Source organism: Pygocentrus nattereri, chromosome 10 (assembly GCF_015220715.1).
Source record: "Pygocentrus nattereri isolate fPygNat1 chromosome 10, fPygNat1.pri, whole genome shotgun sequence".
In the NCBI taxonomy this organism is placed as follows: Eukaryota; Metazoa; Chordata; class Actinopteri; order Characiformes; family Serrasalmidae; genus Pygocentrus; species Pygocentrus nattereri.
The window spans coordinates 16,248,300-16,272,330 of record NC_051220.1 but is presented as its reverse complement, the minus strand read 5'-3'; the positions used below and the strand labels follow the sequence as shown (position 1 = coordinate 16,272,330).

Below are 24,031 nucleotides of genomic sequence, written 5' to 3'. Positions count from 1 at the left end.
GATACACAAGCAGTTCTGTCTCTGCATTTTGTAATTCTGTACACTAATTGGATCATTGCTTAGGTTATGTTTTATTTTCAGTGATGTTCAGATTAGAGATTGGCAATATGGCAAATATACAGTCAAAATGAATGGACAGGGTCATTTTGACTTATAAACTGAGAATATTTGACATTAAAGAAACAAATTGTGTTGTCTTTTAATTGGTAATTGGTAAGCATAAAATGGACAAAAAAAGAATGAAAATACATTTCAATTAATTATAACTGTTTATTACAATCTTAACATCATTTATTTCAATGAAACCCGAATATATCACACTGAGAAGTTTCAGTTTTATTCTACTAACATTTGAACTTTATGTTGAGGCCAGAAAGTATGTGTATTCTGACTCTGATTAAATGGAAATGTATGGCATAACTGAATAGATTTAGTTCATAGTATTATTTTTTTTTAAATATCAGAACACAAAGTCATTTTCACCATACACAATATGCATGACAATATTTTGACATACAGACACATAGGACCAGCAGTGCCACATTGAAAACTGGCATCAAAAACTTAATTCTCATTAAGTTTATTTTTTGAATTTTATGTAGCATTTCACATTCTGTACTGCTCTAAATCCATTTAAAGAAGACTGGTTTTGTTCATCCAGCTGGTGAGTGTTTTAAATACTGACAAGTGCTTTAAATACTGACAATGTCCATAATAGGCTCAGAAAATATTTTTTATCACCATAACATTTTATCACCATATCACAATAACAATAAAATATTATCATACTGCCACATCTCTAGTTCAGACGTTGCTGTACTTGAGGTTATGTAATAAGCCATCTTAAACGATACACAGGAGTGGAAAATATGGCTTGAAACACCTTCAGCACTAAACACCCTGACATTTTTGTTTTACATTATCACAAGTACACATGGCATGTGAGAGATACTGAGATCCACAGACTTACTGGGTGGCCAAAAATCAGTCGTAAAATGTTTTAGGAGGTTTCCCTTCTTGGTAGATGCATGCATTTATAACCGAAACCTCTGAAGTACATTGTAGGTCCATCTGCTTGGCAGAGAAGTGAATACTAAACCATCTGGGCTTCCACTTGCGCCAGAAAAAGGATATGGATAGGTATTGTCTGACATGGATCACCTCAGGGGGTACGTTATTCCACTAAGAACACACACGCTCTGAGCCACACATACACATAAATAAACATAGCATCTCCATTCGTTTGTTTAGTAGTACTAAGATATAGTCAGGAAAGCCTGCAAGTTTGAACGCCATATACCTTACTACTCTGCATTATGTCAAACATTTAATCTCCAAATGGAACAAAAGGCTTAAATCTCATCTCAGTGACAGATCAGATAATGCAGACTTCTAATCTATTATCTATTCAGTTAGCGACTATGCCCACAAGTCTCTGGGAAGTTACTTATTCATGACAGTACTTATATCCACATAAGAAACACTTACTTGTCCTCTAATATCAGCTAACAAATTAAGCACTTGAGAATACCATGTTGAAATGGGGGATTGCGTCTTTAAGAAACCCACCCTCCCAACCTCATCTCTGGAGAGGTCAGGATAGTAACACATGCTCAAATAAGGAGCTTCAGTTGTGATTAACACTGCGACTATTTTGATAAATACATTGAAGCTTTATTTTCTTAAGGATATGTGAGCTGGCGTAAGTTTTGGCAAGGCTGGAATGTTTGAAGTGGTGTAAGCCAGCTGCTTAAGAGGGGGGGGGGGGAGGGGGGGGTGCTCACTGAGGTTTGTTTATTCACAAGCTTATAACCATTAAGCACCATCCTTTCAGGTTTACCCTCCCCTGAAAAAAAAAAACATTGGAATCATTTTCTTAACCTTCACTGTAACTTGCGTCCCTCCATCACAGCGGCGGCGAATCCGAAAACCAGTCATAGTTTTGACAGGAGGCAAACAACTCTTCTACAGCACAGGATACATCTGTAAACACTGGCTAAATGCAGCCGGTGGGGTTCTCACAATGAACACTCCCCTCCCTGAAACCCACACACACATACATGAACACGCACACACTCCAAAGCTCCTTCATCCATTTCTGAGGGGACTGCAGACATCCAATGGATGTGCTAAAATTCCCTGCTGTGTCTGGTCCGTTAGTGGCGGACCTGTGACAAAGCCTCACACCTCGTGGCCGCCCCAGCGTCCCATCTCTGGCTCTCTTCTCTGACATCTGCTCAGGGTTGGGGTTTCATTCAAGAGGGGGGCAGAGGGAGTCAATCTGCTCTTTTTTAAAAAAGAGCCTCGCAGTGCCCTGGGTGCTGATAGCAGGATGGGGGGTGGGAGAGATGAGGAATCCGCACCATTTCTCTTGCTGGCACCACTGGTGTGCTTTTCTGCAACCCTTCCCCATCAACACCGCCACAACTCAAAGCCGTCTTTCATATCCTCCCACGGCTCCAGATTGACAGGCCTCAGACAGTTCAGGTGATGAGGAGGAGAGGGTGCGAATGGAGATAGAGAGGTGCCATGTTTGAACACTTCCTAAAGAAGCAAGGCTGATACTCTGCAAAAAAACCCTGCTCTTTTTGGCAAGTCAACCATCATGACTATTTGAGGACTCTGACAGATTGTGCTAATGTGTTTATTTAGTTGATCAAAATGTGGACTGGAGCCGTTTTCAAGCTTTATTTATGTCGCTGACTAACTCGGTCATTGACAGAATGAGGCAACATCAATCATCTTGTTTTGATTTGAGGGAAAGAACACGAAAAAACAAATCTTTTTCTTCAGGTAGATGTCCATACATTTTGCTCAGGTTAGCATTGGTGAAAGCCAAAAAAACAAACAAGTGGATATCTTTTTGCTGAGTTTCTGTGTTTTGTAACTGAGAACTTTGAGCATACTTTTCCATCATTGCATTTAAACAGAGTTTACAGTAGAGGAAAATGACTGCACTTTTCATATTTGCATAATAATTGAAAATTATCCTATTTCAGTAGCATAACAATTTACATTCTATCAACAAACTTTAGAATATATAGTAGCTCAAAAAAGATCTGTATGTAGGCTTGCTTTATAGTTGCGTTATAGCTGGTGAAGGAGCAAAGCTGCAGGAAAGGGGATCATTTCTCTGTGTAATTCCAGTCTTAGTTGCTACTTTACCGGCTGAACACAAGTGGCATTCTTCTCCCAGATAAAAATCACCTTAGCGCATTTGTAGGACATGTAGCCACTTACTGCTCGCAAAGATTAAGACTCACACACGCATGACTTTTAAAGGTGAGGGCCATTATTACTCTGTGTACTACACTAAAGAAGAGAGGAGCTGCAAATACGAACATGAGATTTTAAACTCAGAAAAGTGTATGAAATCCAGATGCATTTGTATTCACCATTACAGCTTGATACTAGTGGTAAAGTAACATCACAGCCCAGTATAGAAGAGTTTTGTGTGGACAAGCTGTGACTTAGTGCTTGCACCAGAGCTGATATTGTTGGTTCAGCTGAAGAACGACTCTTCCCTGTGGGGGAGAGACCAGGCACGCTCGCAGTAGCAGCATGACAAATGCAGCCAGAAAAATCCATTAGATAAAGCTAGTTAACTGCCTAATTATTCTCAAGATAGAATTATCTGGGCACTAAATGTTCATTGAATGTACAAGAACTAATAAAGACATTCATTTTCATTCTCCTCTTACTAATTAGAGTGAAAGGGCATATCAAATCCAGTTAAGAATACATCTAGATTAGTTGAGAGAATACAGCAGCAGGTAATTATGAAGAATTTATTACCCTGTTCAAAAAACGTTATTTACTGCATGGCAGAGTAAGTTTGGTTATTAGGCAACTGACTGTTGGTGATCAATTACAAAACTACTTCAACAAAGGGCTGAAATATTTCTTGGGAGTCATTAGACAGATCATGCTGGGATTTCCAATTGAACTGTCAATTCACCTACCCTGGTACAGCCAGCACCGCTATGTTGAGCCTATTCAAGTCAGTAATGCAATCTACATTTAAATTAATTACTACGTGACTTTGACCAAATGCCAGTGATAGTCCTCTGAAAAGAGACAGCAATAACTTATTAGTGGAAAGAAGGAGTTCGTGTTGGTAAAAGGATTGCATGAATTCAGCGAAAGGACTGAAGTTTTAATGGTTCAAAGGTCTTTTGCTCTTTGTTTTATTACGCATTGTCTGCTTCACTGTATCTAAACCACTGGATAGCTATGAAAAAAAAAAGATAAAAACGTGGGGCAAAGATTTGCTTATAAAAATATAGGAATTGAATTTGAATTTAAACAACTATTTACACATTTGGAAATATATATATATATATTACTAATGTTATCAACATATATAGTGTCATACAGTAGTAATACCAAAATAAAATGTATGTTAAAGCTTTACAAATATATACATTCTGATTATAACCCAGCTTAACCACAGCATGGAGGGTTAATTGGCCCTGTAGTGTTCCTCAGATAGAATCCTCACTTTTTTTTTTTCCAGCCATAAGGTTTGTAACTGCCACTTACAAACCTCAGCAGTATGTCTCATTTAGCCAATCTGAATAGCAAGCTAACTCCTTTGTAACACATAACAGTTTTTTGGCCCCTGTTTTTGTCAGGTTATTAGAACATACATTTTTGTGCTAAAATATAGACTTAAATTCTGAAATGACCTCTAATACATCACTCTTTTTTCCCCTTTGAATTATGAATGTTATTTCATCGGTAGCCTTAAGGAAAGGTAATCCTATTTTCATATTAATAGCAGTTCTCCATTTCATTCAGCAATTTCTTCAACAGTGAGGGTGCGAGACAAATAACAATACCACCCTCTGCACTGTGATTTTTGTAAGATCCAAGGTGAAAAAAATGAATCAGTGCCCATTTGAAAGGTTTTACATGCTCCAGTCCCACCACTATTCTAAGCGCTTGTTCGTAGCTCTTCCTTACAAGGTGATTTTTTATCAATATAAGCACGCCACGCTAAGATGTCTATCTGTATTTAGATGTGATTTTGCAGAAGCTGGTCAATAATTCAACAGAGCACAATTTCATTATGGCCTGTTTCACATCAGAGGCAGGTACATGCAGTGTTGGTGTGAGCAAACTAAGAGGGCTATGGAACCATTGCCCTCTAGAGGCCACTCCCCATGTGAGTCTATTCTCCTGAATTATGACTTGAATTTTTTAGTATTAGGAAATGCATCTGGACTGAAATATGGCAGAAGCCTGTGTTCGCTTATACTGTACATGGAGATGAAACTATGGTTATTTATCACTGATAGCAAAACACTTCGTCATCACATCCTAACATTTCCCTCTATCTATCTATCTATCTATCTATCTATCTATCTATCTATCTATCTATCTATCTATCTATCTATCTATCTATCTAATACACCTTCCAAGAGCAGTTGATTCATCCTTTTGGAGATTAATCACATAACTGTTTTTTTTTTCAGTCTTTGCCTAGATGCAGAAGAAAATAGGTAGCGGGACAGGAAGATGAATGCACCAGCGTCCACGTTTAATTAACAGTGCCTCCTTTACGATTTGCTGCCGTGAATTTGCCTTGTTTTACGAAGTGAGATCCTGTTTTTCTCATTCTTCTCCTTTTGTTTCTAAGACAGGGAACGGATCTGGCTCTATGGGACGTTTAAATAGAGAGCTAATTCAAGCAGAGGGGCTCTTTCTTGGCTGAGCTAGGCTCACTGGGCCCTTTTGTGTGCTGCCCCTCACTCCATGTGTCCTCGCTTTCCTGGCTGGTCAGATTTTTTTCTCCTTTTTTTTGTCTGCACTGGATAATCAGCTTGGACCGTTTGAGTCAGATGTGGTGGGAACTGGGCCTGCTTGGGGCTCCTCTCTGAAGGTGTTTGTTGTTAAATAGAACAATTCGGCTGTCTCTTTAGAAAGCCTGACAAAAGCAAATACTCCCCGCTGAAAATTTTCTTAGCCCGTCGCACAAAGGCTCAAGTTTGTTTAAGAAATTGCCGCTAAAGAAAGCGTCAACCCATTAAGGTAATTATATGGAACCTGTGTCCTATAAAGGCTTAATTGATGTTAATGTTTGTCTAATTGGGGATTCAGGGAGAGCAAAGGACTAAAGGTCTTCATAGCACTTTCAGGCGAGGCTCTGAAAAGGGTCCTTCTGGTTTTCACACTTTCCACAATGGCTGCCCGTCTTTCTCACATTACGGCCTGTTTTCAGCTATTTCCAGCATTCTGCAGCACTACTTAGAGCACAAAATAAGGGTGAAGAGCCATTGTCTGGTGCAAGCACTTCTCAAAGAGTGTTCCTGACAGGAATTGTTAGAGGACTCATGTTGAAGACAAGGGGGTGTGAGGGTGAAAGCCACTGTCATGCACTCTTGTCATGTCTCCGGTGTATGGCAATGGGACTCCTAATTGCTGCATCTGTTTTTTCATAGCACCAATTCATTTAAACAAAATACTTCAGTCAGCACCTCCTGTTCCTACTCCCGAGCGCAAGTTTATCTATTGTGAACGTCAATGCATTTGCATGTGTTTGTGTGTGCATTCGCTGGCACATATTTGTTAAAATAGCACATTTCCCCATGAACATCACTTAATACCCACAGGCCCCAACACAAATGCCTTATCACAATCACAGCGCACAATCCGTCTCAATAGAGAAACCCTCAGTGGTACCATTTGTTTGCAAAGGGGCACCAGAACAGACCATTCGCTATGCTGGACCGAACAGCTAATTTGTGCACTACTTTGTAAAAGACTCTAGAGTCTAGAGACTCTGATTCTAGAGTTATAGCAACATAGAGAAGAGAAATATGATGTTTTCACTTCTTTAGGTTTTAACTGATCTGTCTTGGAAAACACTTGCCTTGCTCTATTCAGACTCTCTGACCATTTCAAATATTTCTCCTTGGTCTAATTGCTAAGGTCGGTGTTAACAACCAATGCAATTTCCACACAAAGTTAAAATAGGGCCAGTGGTGAATGGCAAACTGATTGTACCGCTGTCAGCCTCCTGCATAGGCTCTTTTTGCAGATGGGAAGTGTGAAGGATGAGGGGGGGAGAGAGAGAGAGAGAGAGAGAGAGAGAGAGAGAGAGAGAGAGTGAGGAGGAAAAGGCACTTCATTTAACTTGCACCAAGCTGATTGGAGTGGAGAAGGCAATTCAGATCTTGAGTGGATTTCCCATTGCAGAACCTTTGCTCAATCCACACCCATTTCCGCAGGCCTCCTGTCAGTCACAGCACACAAGGCAAACCCTGGCACAACTCAATGGTTCCTCTCCACCTGCACACAATAGAGACATGAAAAAAAAGAAACATCTGAGCATAGTAGCTATATGTAGTGATCAAAAATCAGCACTATGCGGATGAAGGCTGCCTTGACCCTACTTGTATGACTTTTGCCCTAAGTGGCCTAGGACTTTGTTAGAACACACACTGTGTGCTGGTTAGTCAATCTCCAGCAGAGAAAGGTATTAATGTTTTCCACTGCTCCTGAAGTGTTCCTCACCTGAGCCACTAGCCACCTTCTCCTCAAACATGTCAGCAGCCACAATAATGACAAAATAACAATCCACACTCACTACCTTAAATGTCCAGATAGGTAATGGGTTGCTTTGACACATTCACATAGATACCCCCCAAAATGAACAAAAGAGACCACAGTATTCATACTGCAGCTTAAAAGCAAAGATATTCTCCAATAAACCAATGACACAATTTTAAACATCTATAATCAATGGCTGATTCATTGAAAATTTAAACTAAAAAATACTGTATAATTTTGTATAAATGTACCAATGTTGTGCTGGAAAGATAACCAATTTACAAAAAGTGTTTAAAAACCAGATGGTTCAAGAACTGTCCCAGTTCACTACCAAGTGTCTCTATCAAAATGTCAAGGAGTAACTTAATCATAGTATTTTGTTGGGGAAAATTATCTAAAAACCCTGTCTACAAAGTGTCGCATTACTCATCAAAGTACTTTGCGGGTGAATAATGACCAGGGGTTATGGCCTCTAACCCCAGTGGGTGACCTGTGGATACATGTGAGTCATTCGGAAAAAGCTTTGCGGCTGCCCTCTCGTCAGCTCCAGCCTCTCTGGAACAGAAACTCGACTCCACAGCCATAATCACTTTAGTACTGTTTTTGTTCGGTGGTAAGTGGACAAAATATTTGGATGATCTTGAGCAAGCACAATAATTGAATATGTGATTTGGTAGTAGCAGGTGTTTGGAATCTTGAGCTTGTCTTTACATAATGAAGCATTCTGTAAACAAAAGCAAGTTGTTATGTTGCTTCGGCATGCTGGGGATATGCTCAAATGAAACAACTAATTTTCTTGATAGCATACTGTAATCATGCTGTTCCTCTACCACGCACTGTGCTGAGTGGTGTGTTGCCTATTAATTCATTCTCCTTCTCTCCGGTGAGAGAGAGGGCCCTCCTTCCACTAGTAAACTGCTATTATTCATTACACCTCTAGGCCTATAAGTACAAATAATCCCTGGGGTCTGAAAGAGTGAAATAATTATTGTTATTTGCATGGTTGTGGCTGGAGTATGGCTGCAAATCTAAAATGGTTTGGAAAGAAATAAATAAATCCTTGACATGTATTCCTCAGTGTGAGCAGGCTATTTAATTACGAGTCATAAACATAGAGACTTGAGTCTATCATGCAACAAATGAGAGCAAAGCCAGCCACACTTCACCTCACTTTAGCCTGTATTCAGGGTACATTAGGCTGACAGTACGAGTAACTTGTAGAGTGCTTGTTACAAGTTAATGGGTAATGGTGTTTGCATATTAAATACAGTAGCTGTGAAATATTCACGGACACGTTCTCTTCATAATGTACAGAAAGCTGGGAGGAGGAGCGTCAGCTAACCGCAGCTTAGCGTACTCTAACTTTACCTGCCTCGACGTTGTAAAAACACTTGGCTTTACAGACTCTGCACACTGCAGTCTTCCAGTCACAGGAGCAAACTGGAGTGTCCGTGACTGTTTTATCAGTGATAACAGAGCCGTAACATTTCTGCGGTATTAGCTCTGACTGAGGTCGGTAACTGACACGGACAGCTGCGTCACATCCTTCTTCTAAAGAACAAACAGCGACGTTAAAATGAATGATTCTCACGTAAGACAGAAGAGAGAAAACAATGAAAAAACGAGTAAACAAACAAATCTCAAGCAGAAAGTTTGCTGAATATTAATGAACTGCTTGAAAGCTGTTATTGTTTGCAAATATGTAAAATAAGGGTTTACATGTGCAGAATGGGATGATTAAGCTGTTACTCATCTACAAGAGTGTCGTTACACTTTTCATGCCTCACAAGCTTCAGTGCCATATTACTGCAGCTGGGTGACGTCTTCTTTGAGCGCGCTCTACCACATCTCTTCTACCAAGATACTGGAAAAGGCTACTAGTTTGGGTTGATGGTAGATGCACTTACCTTGCTTTCGGCTAAGATAGATCCAAGTGCCTATTAAAGCGTAAAACAAAACGTATTTTGCTCCATTTACAAAAAATTGCACATTTTGTAATATGTCAGGACAGTATATTTTTGTGAAATCCTGTCATATGTGCAGGTAAATTACAATGTAACTCAAGTGAAACGTGTTCATATAATAGATTTAGACAAATCCCAACACGTAATAACATTTAAATTCAAATTTTGTATATTTATCGTTAATCATTTTTCTTTGCTCATTATTGATATTATTGCTGTAATTGTGTTTATTGTGGTTACAATTCATCTTATCAACTGATATTTGCAATTATTAAAAAGAATCCTAAATAAAACAGAAATTTTAAAAATCCTAGACTATGTCATGGAAACAAGAAATAAAGCTTAAAGATTCAGTAAGTCATTCACATTTATGGTGTGGTAGTTTTGTTTGAAAAATATAGAAATCTTGCATATTTCAAAAGGAATATATGACCACCAACAGATCAGAAATGTTTTCATTTTCTTAAGTTAGATTCCTTCTGCTATTATTCTATAGCCTGAACATTAGAATAAATGACTGCTGCAACTGTCTCTGGTATGGTACCCACTGTCTATGGTATTATACATTTTTTGTGGAAAGTATGAACTATGTTATTTTTTAATTTGTAGAAAAAACTAGATGATTATCACCCACCATCTTAGAGTGGGAGTGCAAGAAATGTTACAATTGTACTTTGTCTATCCTATTTTACTTTTTTTATAAAGTCTGGTGAATAGGTAGCTTATTAAATTAGGAGTCTCATCCTCACATGACTGTTGTTTCCCATCCTTCTTCTCCTTGTTTTCAGTGCCAGGTCACAGACCGCGGGGACAAAAGGTTCAAGGCAGGCTCAGATCCTTCCTGCTTTGGCCACGATTTGGGACAGGAATCAGACGGCAGCCACTTGTTACACCCTGTGTGACCCTCTTTGTCCTGCACCTGTGTGCAGTCCTCACCCCCCAATGGGGCAAGAAAACAGAACGAGAGTCAGGTTAGAGGTCATGGGTTGAAGCAATGTGAAGAGGAAGTTGTTGTTTTTTTCAAAACAGCAAGATGCTTATCACTCTCACCTGATTTGACAGCCGTCTGTCAGTCAAGGAATTTAAATGCTTGTTTTGCCTCAACACTTTCAACGCTCTTAATATGATGCTCTAATGCTGTGTAGGGAAGTGAATGGAAAGACTCTTGGTCGATCAGTGTCCAGAAAAATCAACATAATGGCTAAAGTGATTCGTTGAGGTGAACAGTGTAAGAGTGTGTTAAATCATGGACATTTTGGCCTTTGTGGTAGACTGCAAGTATACATCTTTTGAGGAAAAAAGCTAAGGCAACAGCTAACCTTGATCTCCTTTGATTTAAGTGGCCAGACATGCTGCAGTTGACATTTGGTCTGAGTTAATAGGGATTCCTGGACAGTTATAATGTATAATCACCTTCGATGTAGTGTTATAATTGCCAACCCATACCTGTGTCTACTTGGAAAAAAAGGAAGAAAGCCTTTGCTTGGCTTAGTTATCCAGTTACGCTAGATTGTGGTCTAATTTAAACTCAGTGTCCAGGAGTTCTTCCAGGAGTGTGTGTGTGTGTGTGTGTGTGTGTGTGTGTGTGTGTGTGTGTGTGTGTGTGTGTGTGTGTGTGTGTGTGTGTGTGTGTGTGTGTGTGTGTGTGTGTGTGCGTGTTTTTGTTCTGACATCTTCGGATGAACAGCTGAAAGCTTTCTCTGAACTGAAATTTCCTCCTGCTGAGTAAGCCAGGCTGGTATGGGAGAGGCATCAAAGCTGGTGTTTACTGGAGTATAGAACTAGAGAACTAACAACATGGGAAAGCAGAGTGTGCCTTTAGAGTAGGCGAGGTGTGGGCCTGTGGACAATGAGATGGTGTTGTGCAGGTAAACTCAGCTTTAGGACTGAAGAAATGGGATTAGTGGCAGTTGTAGAAAGCTCCTCGTTTCATCACCTGGCAAGTTGGTATTAAGTTGCACCCATACAATGGCATGTGCTTGAAAACAAACATGACACCACAACAAACTGCGTCTCACTTACTGAGTAGTCTGTGTGGGAAACAAAAAGGATGGAAGTGGTGTCTTGGTATAATTTAAAAGGTCAGATAAATACACTGTATCAACTGTGCATGTCTTGTTTATTTTAAGTCTCAAGCATGTAGGAGTTTATATCACCTGAAACAGGATCATTTGCCTTAATCATACTGGGTAAGGCTTTACTTCAGACTTGGACTAAACCATTTATCTCTGTTGTTGACATTTCGTTTACTGTGTTCATCCACTGTCTCTTGAATGGTAAACTATTTCTGTTCTCACCCATGAATGGGTTATTATGTACAGGCACGCATGTAATTATTATTGACAGATCACCATTGTTGTGAATGCCCATTTGCTCTGTTTCTTGGAACTCAAAGTGAGAATTATATTGTTCTGAAATAATAATGTGCAGATGTGTTTTTGCTTCTAGCTAGGAATCAGGGCATAAGGACTTTTCTGCCTGCAAGATCAATCTATCACCTTAAAGCGAATTAAATGCGACCAGGTGCCACTGCCCTGCCTTCCTGCCATTGTAATGTGAGTGCAATTACTGCAACGATCGTTTGCTGCTTGCTGAAAAAATTGAGTTCATAATTGAGGCACGTCATAAAATTTGAACACTATCGAATGTGACATACGTCAAAATGTTGGCCGGAATTTGCGGGAATCCACTACCTTTACTGCAAGGCCTTACGGATCATATCTTTTTTTTTTAACCAAAAAAAAAAAAAAACAACCTGCTACTGCTTTCTGCTATGACAACCCATCCTTGGCGGTGGGAAAGAAAGCCTAATTGGGCGAGTGTGGTTTGGCCCAAACTCTCCCACCAGTATCAGTCACTCTCAAATTGTGGCTCATGAGGGAATATGTGGGAGGAAGGCAAACACTTACCATGCCATTATTCCCGTCTCTCCCAGTTCAACCAACCACCCCCCCCCCCCAACCCACCCCACCCCCATCCCCACCTTCCCTTCCTTCCTTTCCCCATCGGCCTTCTCTGTTGCTTGACAGCAAATGGAAGGGGAGGGGTCTGGTGGTGGGCTCGGCAAATGGTGACACCTGCAGCGCCTCTGAAAGGCATGCTGTTCCTGCTCACCCTGGAGCCCGCCGACATTGTATGGAGGTGGAGAAAGGAATCGAGGCCCCGTACCTGGGCGAGAGCAGGCACTCTGGCCCAGCCAGGCCCCGGCTGGCAGATTGGTAATGAGTGACTATATGTGGTGAGGCTCGAGTCCGGGTGCTGGGGGCCCCCGGGGGGCCAAATGTGGTGGGGGATAATAAAAGGGCTGAGACACTCAATGTGGCACTGATTCATGGAGGCTATCCGTCCGGATTACCTTTCTTATCATGGGCACAATGAGGACCAAGTTCCCCAGGGTTAGGAACAACACTGCCAGATTGGCCCAGCAAGCCCCCTGGGGGCGATGGGCCTTTCCCAGGGTACAAACACTGCGATGCCCATCAGGTTAATGTGAAACATAAATACCTGTTTGTTCCAAAATGGAGTTGCAGTCAGGTGTGGAACATAAACACAAATGTGTGTGTTTTGTGAGGAGCAGAGGGGCAACATGTATGAACCTCCTCAAAGTTCATTTCAAGTTTGAAATGTGCAGAGCACGAAGTAAAATTGGCCCTTATGCTTTATGTAGTGGGATTCAAAATACTGTTACTTTAAGAACAGTGTAATTAGGTCATTTTTGACTATGCATGTAAAACTAATGACTTAAGTATCAAATATTATTTGCAAACAAGACATTGAAGACATTGCATTGTTGTTTTGGATCATGTTGTATTTCTCAGCAGGCAAACATTCCTTTAAATTTTAGTGTTTCCTATTAAAAGTTGACCTGTACTGTTGTTATAGGTATTGTACTTTTGCCTGCCATCTATGGAAGCCCATTCCAGGAAGAGCAGAAAAATCATTATTTTGAGAAAAATCTAAATTTGAGAAAAGTCATTATTCAAGGATTCTAAGGCAAAATCATGAAAAAATGTTTTATTTTAACAATTGTTTTTTCAAGAAAAAAAATTAATTAATGTATCACCACTGCACCCATTTCATGTCAAAGCCATAAAACTTTGTGGATTGGTTTCCTGGATGAGGAGTCGTGATGATGTGTTATTTTTTAACATGGTCCAGGTAGGAACCACAATACATTTCTTCCACAGTGATATGCAAAAGTTTGGGCACCCAGGGTGAAAATGTTTTGTTGACTTTCTAAGAGAAAATAGGTTAAACATTCTGTACAGACAGCACATTTCTGCATATTTTAGTAACTGTTGACCATGTATTTGGGAAAAAATAAAACATAAATTGTGGCTTATGCAGAAGTTATGGCACATATTTTAAAAATATTTTTCCCAATATGTTAAAGTCAGAAAAAGTGGCAATTCTACACTATTTGCAGAAATGTTTGCTCCCTGTAGAGGATTTCTTAACTTATTTTCACTGAGAAAATCAATTAAACATGTGAATTGACCAGGGGAACAGGTACAGTTGTGCTTCATTGAAGACAAATCTCTTTCAGCCTCACCCAAGACTGTTTATCTTGTTGAGGTTTTAAAAGGGAAGGGAAAGTTTTAGATTTATTTTGTGCTTGCATTTTGGAACAGCATACAAACCTAGACTGCTCACAGGACACATGGTTATTGATTTAAAGAGCCGAAAACAGGTAATGACAACAGAAAGTATGAAATGAAATTTCTGCACACTATGAGTAGTTGTACAGCTTCACAAGATAAATATGTATAATTGTAATTCAATTTCATTGCAATATTTGTGCACATTAGGCTTTAACCATTTGGAATCATCATGTGAAAGTTTGAGATGTTTTCAATTTAAAAAATGTTGCAGGCAAATGTATGGAATGATTACAAGCTACAACTTTTAGATGCTTCATATATTTTAAATAATTAGCAGGAAGCTGTGAAAAAAGAAGAAATTGTTAGAAATTGTCCAGAATGATGAACAGAGCTATTAGTAATTCCCTAATAATTGAGAAAGCCGTAAAACATTGAAAAATTAAGTTAAAATAAAATTAACATCCACAATGCCTCTTATTTAAAACTTGTTAATCTCAGGCAGATAACTATAATATACATATATATATATATATATATATATATATATATATTACTGTAGTATATACCATACAGTAATATATAATAATATACAGTAATATATGGTACTATATATACTACCATATATTATATAATTCAATAACATTTTGGCATTCCAAAAAAACTTTTTTTTGAACAAAACACCTTGAAATCCCTTCTGGTGTCTAGCTTGTAGTATTTCAGTCCATACTGCATAAAACTGAATACAATAACAGCAATTGCTAATATGGCAAATGAATCCAAACTTTTTAACTTTTTAACACAAATAAATCATTAGTGCTTCAAAACATATTTCTTCAAGTTACAGAACATCAGATGCCTTTGCATCTAGAACTGATTGCATTTTTAATGCTTTAGCCTCAGAAGGCCTAGACTATGGGTGTCCACACTCAAATTCCCCAAATGACAGATTCATAGCTTCACAGTAGTCACTGAATAATTAATTGCAGCTACTAGATAATGAGTTTGAAGTTTAATAGGTTAACAATAAGAATTCAAGAGAATAAAGGGCCAACAAACCTGCAAGCCATGCTCCTGAGCTTTGGAGCAAACCAAGTGTCAGGGCCCCCACTTGGCTCTTTCAAGTTCACAAACTGTAACTGTAACTATAATGCTCTTTTGATGTGAGACTAGGGATCTGCATTCTGACTAATTTTGATTTTTGAGTACCCATAAGGCTTAACAAATGATAATTAATGCAGAAGATAACAAGCAGATAATTTAAGTTTGGCTAAAATTAATATGTATAATATATAATGAAATAGTTTCTATTTCAAATTGATGGAGAATGTGTTGTATATGGTTCTGCTTTTGTTACAAGGGTGGCAAGGACCTATATAGAACCATTTTCAAAAAGCCATATATAGCACATTCCACATCAGTCTGAACCTTTTCACCGTTCAAAAACATTCAAGCATGAAATGGTTCTATATAGAACCCAGCTTCTAAACAAGACCATCCCCTTTAATAAAGAGCCCTTGAAAAAATGTATTTTTGAGTGTGGAACTGTAGGCTTACTTTTTTTGGTCACAGCACTGGTGTTACATACAAACATTAGCAGCATGAAGAACAATACATAGGAAAAATATTTTATTGTTAAAAAATAGCTGAGGGAAATGGGATGAGTAACAGAGGCTGCCTCAGGTGAGCTAATGAATGTATTTTCTCTCTTCCTAGGCTTTAATTTTATTGCTGTATAGTGCTTTGAACCAACAGCAGTGTAAAATGTGGTTTATAAATAATTGTTACTTACTTACCTGCCTGTGACCAGATAACATTTGCAAGAGAAACATATTTAGCCATGTTTATGATAAAGCTGTGGTTTCTGTGCCTTCTCAGTAATGTGCTAAACTATGCATCCATGGCCACACAGTCATGTTTAGGTCCACCTGTTTCAGAGCTGCAACATTTTGCTGCCATACTATGAAGTCCTATGCAAAAGTTTCAACTCCCCTGATCAAATTACATAAGTGAATATATCTTCAACAGAGAACAAACTTAAATATGATGTATTTCTGCAAATGTTAGTGCACATTTTTAAAATAATTTGCTGAGTTTAACACATTGGAAAAATACAGTACAATAAAAATACCTTTCATGTTTTATTTTTTCCCAGTATGTTAAATTCAGGGCGGCATGGTGGCGTGGTGGGTAGTGCTGTTGCCTCACAGCAAGGAGGGCCTGGGTTTGATTCCCCGGCCGGGCGACCAGGGTCCTCTCTGTGTGGAGTTTGCATGTTCTCCCCTTGTCTGCGTGGGTTTCCTCCGGGTTCTCCGGTTTCCTCCCACAGGCCAATTGGACATGCTAAATTGCCCCTGGGTGTGAGTGTCTGTCTGTCTGCCCTGTGATGGACTGGCGACCTGTCCGGGGTGTATCCTGCCTTCCACCCGAAGACTGCTGGGATAGGCTCCATTTTTAAAATGTATTTTTAACATTACACTGTGAATTTTTTTACTACAGTACTTCAAAATATATTATTACTAAGCTTCATATAGGTAGGGTTAGAGGTAGGGTTGGGGTAACTTTCTGTCAAAGTGAATCAAACCTATCTGCGATGGACTAGCGACCTGTCCAGGGTGTATCCTGCCTTCCGCCCAATGACCGCTGGGATAGGCTCCAGCACCCCCAACCCCATTGGTGGTCTATAACCTCAAAGATAAGGATGCAGTGCAATATTGTAAATGGCAGTATAACATTTGATAATTCTTGTGTCCTTTGTGCTTTCAATCCTGAAGTATGTGTGGTGTTTTAAAAAGCATAAACAAAACTCCCCTGGATCCTGTTAGGTGGATCATTTCAATAATTTACAGATGCAAAACGTGAATGTGCTTTGTTTATTAAAGTATTTTAATGTACTAACTGCAGGTGGTTCATTCTTTCAGATCAAAGTAGTACATCCAGAACAAAATTTCAGCATTGTTCATTATAGCTTTGAAAATGATCTTTCCTGAATTTGGCTGTCAGATGTTAAGAGTTTTTTTAGTAGCAGGCAGTGCATTGGTAATGAGAACCCATTGTTTCTGTAACTGCTTCCTCCTTCCTGCAAAGAATATGAATATTCTTTACAACCTTCAAATGTTTACAACCTGAATTGTTTGTGTCTCTAACTCTAATTTTATCTGTTTGACAAGTAGCCTGGAAAATTTATTGTTATGAAGTAATTATTGTTCAGTTTCTGAAAGGTCACTAAAACTCACAGAGGAGGGCTGCTGAGTGCTAAAGGGCATAGTGTGTAAAAATTGCATATCCTCCGCTGGATCACTCACTACAAACTGCCTCTAAAGGCGACAACAGCACAAGAACTGTGTATTAGGAGCTTCATGAAATGAGTTTCAATGGCTGAGCAGCTGCACACATGTCTAAAATCATTAAGTGTATTGCCAAGCATTGGCTGGAGTAGTGTAAGGAATGCTACCACTGGAGCAGTGGAAAAGTGATGAATCACACTTTACTATCTGGCAGTCTGATAGATGAATCTTGGTGTAGTGGATGCCAGGAGAACTACTGGAATGCATAGCTCCAACAGTAAAGTTTGGTGGAGGAGGGATAATGGTCTGGGGCTGTTTTTTAGAGTTTGGGCTCAGCCCCTTAGTTCTAATGAAGGTTAATGTGAATGCCACAGCAAACAAAGATGTTGAGACAATTGTATGCTTCCAATTTGTGGCATTGGTTTGGGGAAGACACTTTCCTGTTCTAGCATGACTTTGTCCCTGTGCACAAAGCAAGAACCATAAAGACATGGTTTAGTAACTTTTTATGTAAGTCCACTGAATACCTTTGGAATGAATTGCAACACCTTTTAGGCCCACGTCAGTGTCTGACCTCACAAATATTACTTTGACTGAATGGGCCCACATGCTCAAGACATACTCCAGAATCTTGTGGAAAGCCATCCCAAAAGATTGGGGGCTGTTATGGCTGCAAAGGTGGGGCAACTCCAATGAGCACATAGAGGTGTGATGGTCAGGTGTCCACATACATTTGGCCATATAGTGTATTTCCAAGTGAAACACTCTAAAAATCAATTTATGACATATGAAGCATACTTGTGTAAGTGGTAGGTCTCTCTCAATCAATCACAAACCAGGCACAAAAACTGTTCAATAAATAATCAACCTCAGTCTGGGTCCAGGCAAGCCGACCTCCTACAAGCTCTAAAACTTTCATAGGCTGAAATTGGAGTGAAATGTGGTATTATGGTCATTCCTGGAGCAAATTCTAATACAGATGTGCTGGAAGTCAAAAAGAAGCTCTCTTTGTGCAATAATTAAGAAGAAAGAAAGAATTAAAACCTAAAAAGAAAAAAGAAGAATTAAAACCTAAAACAAGATGTAAGCAGCTTAAGACAGTAACATGACATCTTGTAATAGTGAGTCATGTAGATTCTATGTGCATGTGGGCACAATAACATACAATATATATAACAACACTTATTTAACTTACATCTCAAATTAACAGTGCTGATCTAAGATCAGCTCTCTGTCTATATGCATACATAGAAATAAAGAGCTCTTTGGAGTGATGCCATACATGAACCACTTTTTGTAAATGTTTAATTGAAGAACTACATTTGTAAATGAAGAACTTTTAAAAGTTTAAATAAACATAATATAAAGGTTCTCAAACACTTGAAGGTTTTTAGAATGTTTAGGAGTGTTTTTAAATAGAATTATTTAGGAATATTAAGGAAGAACATAGAATACAAAAGGCAAATCCTAAATCACGCTCTTACTGAAAAGTTTGAAGAGTGTGGGCAAGTGATCAGAAGATTCACAAATGAATAGAAAAAGGGTCTGGGAAGCGTTGCAGGGCAGAGGATCTGGTTGAAGGGCATTTCCCTCCGCGTCTCCTGTCCTCCTAGTAGAGACATGGGCTGTTGTGGGTTTATTTACTCTTTCTTCCAGACAGAATGCCTGTTCAAATTCCTCTACTCTAACTCTAATGCTGTTAGATCTGTGGTATAAACAGAGCTGAACTGGGTAGCGCTGACCATCAGTGTATTTGTAAACAGTCAGTAACCAAGTGACATTTTTACACAAGTCAAAGTGATGCCAAATGTCATAAGCGTGTGTGATTGGTTGGTGTGACAGAGAGTGTAAGCCCAAAAAAAAGCACTGTAATAAAGAAAAAGGTAGCTGTATCGCTCTTAGTGACAAAAGAGCATTATTATGTTACATTGCACAGTCAAAAGAAATGGACCAAACGGAGACTGTATGAGAGTGCAGGGTGCAGATTGATTCAATTCCACTGATTTTCAAGCATTCTGCAACTTTAAAATGTAAACAAAGTCATACTGGGAGGCTTTGAAATGCATTGTTTCAGAGAAGCTTACCAAATCAGAATTGTTCATGGTGAAGGGAGAAACCAAATGTCTGAAGAGTTTAATGCCCCTAAAAGGTAAAGTTATTACATGAAATGGTTATGAATATGTGATTAAGATTGACAGCTGAGACATGGCTTTACAGTTCTTCAATGGTTCTTTAGTAAAGGCAATAGTTCTATTCAGTACCAGGAGTTACATATAGAACAATTTCATGCTTAAATGATTCTTTGCATAGTGAAATTGTTCTTTAGATTGATAGAAAATGTCTTGTTTGCTTCTACATAGAAGCTTTTTAAAAATTGTTATATATAGCACCAAAATGATTCTGCTCTTGTTATATTGTCAAACTTGTATGTCAACTCACTGTTAGGTTGTCAATCTCACATACATATTCCATGTAAAATGTATCCATTTCCTGGTTGTTTTAGATAGTTTAGTGAATAAAATGGTGATTTAGTTAAGTAGATATGTTGGAAAAATAAAAAATAAATAGAATTCCCCTTTAATGAAATTCCCCTTGAACACTATAAGGGAACGCACTGCATTGCTTTCATGCAGGGCACCCATTCAGTGAAATGTAGCCAAAGTACTGCAATGTAAAATGTCATTTTAGTCAGTTAAATGATCAGAGTTCCTCCCGTTAATCCATTTCTGTAGTTAATAGCTGACACTGCAGATATCTCTTAACAATATGAATTTTTACATAAACATTAACATTACTCAGTAAAAATGTTACTACACACTGCACAGTGCGTTACATTGCACCCACACAAACAATAATCAATATATCACACACCACTGAGTGTTTTTTCTCAAAGGGTAATTTCGCATTAGCAGAATTAATGTTTAGCCATCATGAAGTTTTTGTTAATTAACCTTTTTCATTGCCTTTCTAAACCTTTTTTTCTATTGTTTTAACATTATTCATATTTCAAATGTACTTACCATTTTGTGTTATTCCAACTACAGTGGTGTTTTGTGTTTTAGTTAACTAGTTTATCACATGGTGTTATATTAAAACAGACAATTAATTATGGTCAACTTTGTGATCTTAACAGCTGGCACAAGTACATGTAACTGCAACATGTTGTGTATGAGGTGTGCTTGGTAAACAGTTTAATGTTATATTTAGCTGAACCTTAACATTATGCAATTTTTCCCTGAAACTTGTGTCAGTATTAAGGTACAGTATACCAATGTGTTAATTACAGCATTACTCTGAAAATATGAATTAAGTATGGTGCATCACTGATGTTTGTAAACAATACTGCATTGTTAACTTCTGTAAATAAATATATACAGTCATATTCTGTTTTTTTTATTTACAGCACTCTAATTAAAGTGTTGGCTGTTAATTACTGAAATTATATATTTTTACTGGAAATGTATACAGTCCGCTAGACAAATGGTACATGATTTTATTGTGTCAAGTCTATCTATCTATCTATCTATCTATCTATCTATCTATCTATCTATCTATCTATCAGCACATGACTGAGGTGTCCTTGAGCAAGACACCTAACCCCCAACTGCTCCCCGGGCGCAGTGGATAGGGCTGCCCACCACTCTGGGCAAGTGTGCTCACTGCCCCCTAGTGTGTGTGTTCACTAGTGTGTATGTGGTGTTTCACTACACGGATGGGTTAAATGCGGAGGTGGAATTTCCCCGTTTGTGGGATCAAAAAAGTATCACTTAATCACTTAATCACTTATCTATCTATCTATCTATCTATCTATCTATCTATCTATCTATCTATCTATCTATCTATGTATCTATCCATCCCTCCCTCCCTCCCTCCCTCCATCCATCCATCCATCCATCCATCCATCCATCCATCTATCTATCTATCTATCTATCTATCTATCTATCTATCTATCTATCTATCTATCTATCTGTCAGTCTAAATCTTTGGTTTAGAGCACAGTGTTAGACTCAGCTCTAAAATCTCTTTTTCAGAACAGATGGTAGCATCAACTACATACACTGTTGCTCTACCACACGGCATGCTATTAACTTACAAGTACTGAAGTAGAACCAGATCTGCATGGAAACAAATATTTACTTCTCAAAGATTCCTGTTTATACACAGATATAGCAGCAGTCACTGAGACTCGGGCACCAGCCAGGGAAGCTGTCACAGCAGCAGTTTGAAAAGGTGTTTGATATGTTGAAACATAGGTAAAGCCCCCCTTAGTAACACTGCGTGGATAGCAGATCTTTCTGAACCATGTGACACTGCTTAGAACACTTGGAGCAGGAACCGTCGAGACTCACTTCATGTGACTTTCTAATTAGAGTCTTTATGCCAATACGAATGTCAACGATGCAAACTATTTGTGACACTTGGCGGAAAATGAATGTGTTTTGTGTAAATTGTTCAGGCCACTTTTGCTTTGGCCAGTCATTTATGTCATATTATGTTGAAAAAGTTGAAAAAAGTGTATACTTTAATCTGTGATAATGATTTGCAAGTTTTTTTATATATATATAGTTTCTGGATAAGTTCAACTCATCTTTGTAGTGGGAATGGAAGCCTTTTTATCCCACTTGGAGTTAAAGAGTTCACTAATCCCTAATTAGACTTTAAATAAGATTTATAGACATTACCAAGGCCTCTAAAGCTCAAACACCACCGTGTATCACACGGTAGTGTCTCACTTTGATTCCATTTTAAACTTTGTGGTTAAGAGTATGACTCCAATAGCCTTTTTCACTGGATGCTGTACAACGGTTTATAGTATGATGTGAATTGCTAACATGATAGGGACATATATAAGGGCTTATGAAGGTGTGCACTGGAATGCATTTTTATGTATTTCACACATTCTGTAAAATATACCACAAATAAGCCACAATCTACAAAATCTGACTTCAAAATCATCACTCAAATGACTGAATGCTGAAAAATAATTTCTAACTACTACTACTACTAACTTAACTACTATTAACTACTGTAATACTACTCCTGTAATCATTTGTACTACTGTAAAATGCTGTAACTTCTACTACTACTGCTGCTACTAAGAAGAAGAACAACAGTAGAGAATGTAGCTCTTCATTACAGAAACAACCCAAAAAAAGACAAAGTTAAAGAAGAAAGGCAAAATGTACATGAACATTTAGTGTATACATAGGTTTTGGGATAAAATAATCATAAAGAAAGTAAATAATAAATAGATCAATTTAGATAAATAAAACACATTCTTTACAGGAATAACATGTAAATATGACATTTTTGTGCACACATACATAAACAAACATACACAAACATAAAATATAGATTTTACACAGGTCACATTTTATGTTTTATCCCCCCCCCCCCCCCCACCCCCCAGTATGATAAATTCAGCAAATAAACAGTGATTGTGCATTAAAATTAGAATCGTCTCTCTAGGAATATCCTGCAATCTGGCATTTGATCAGCTTAATATGCTGTTTCATTACTTTTTTAAGACCATTCCAGACCAGAGCAATTTTTGAGACAGCTCAGAAGCAAACAATGATGGACAAAAGCAGTGTCAAAAGCAGGACTCCTTCTTTCTGCATTGGTTTCTACACTACAAAAAAAGGTTTAATTTGGTACAGAGCAATGGTTTCATTAAATCAAATAAATCGTTTGAATGAAACAATGTAAAGCAAAATAAATTAGTTTGATGAAAAGAAGTAATATTTTACATAAATTCAAACTTTATCTTCTGACCTGTTCCACTTTTTACAGTGAATGGTTAATAGCTAGGATTTCTGCATATTCAAATAAAATAAAATAAAAACTCTACTAAAGCACTTGCATTCCCAGCCACTGTATTTAGCGTCCTTCTAACGTGAACTTGAACATCTTATTTTGGTATAAAGCTTTTCATTTTGGCTCATTCAGTGCCTATTTACTGTATGCATGTGTTCAGGATGAGAGAGCCCAGATGCCCCATTAGTGCGGTGTAGGGTGGGCCGGAGCAGAGCAAAGTATTCTATTCAGGCCGTGGTTTGTTCACCTAACCAAATAGCACCTTTCATCTTCAGCTGCTTTCACATCCACTGAAGGGGAAGATAAACTTTGCTCCCCTCTCTCTCCTCCCCCTCTCACTGAGCGCTTGACACCTCCATTAAGTGAGAGCTTTGCTCAGGTTGCCACAGGACAGCCAAGGAGAAAGTGCGTGAACGTATCAAGCGCTCTTTTTGAAGGAACACCTGGCCACAAGCTGGACTCCCATGAGAAGGGAACGTCCAAAGATCTGTGTGACAGCCTCATGAGCCTGAGCCAGGCAGCAAGGACAATTAAAGGTGCTGTCTATGTACAGCGGTGATATTTCCAAACCAAGTTCTCCCTTTCAATTAACCTTTCCTGCTGCTTCATGACCATTTTTCTGCTAATCCTCATTACCCCCACCCGCTCAACCCTGACCTTTGGGTTATATCAAAGTATGTGCAGCCAGTCACTCCCTATGGAACAGGAGCATTGCAATGTATAAAAATCTATCAAAACACATTCGAAGAGGCATCAGTGAGGAATGACAGAAATAGAAATCCTGTCTGGCGTGTCATGCAGGACATCAGTG

The 24,031-nt window shown here is 38.6% G+C and overlaps 1 long non-coding RNA gene across 1 annotated transcript in view; it reads left to right on the top strand.

Moving 5' to 3' along the window:
* The window catches only part of LOC119264129, a 28,155-nt gene extending 17,230 nt beyond the window's left edge, over positions 1 to 10,925 (top strand). The window contains exon 3 of the long non-coding RNA XR_005130787.1: positions 10,307 to 10,925. This is a non-coding gene — a long non-coding RNA (uncharacterized LOC119264129). The remainder of the gene's footprint in view (positions 1 to 10,306) is intronic.
* The last annotated feature ends 13,106 nt before the right edge of the window (positions 10,926 to 24,031 follow it).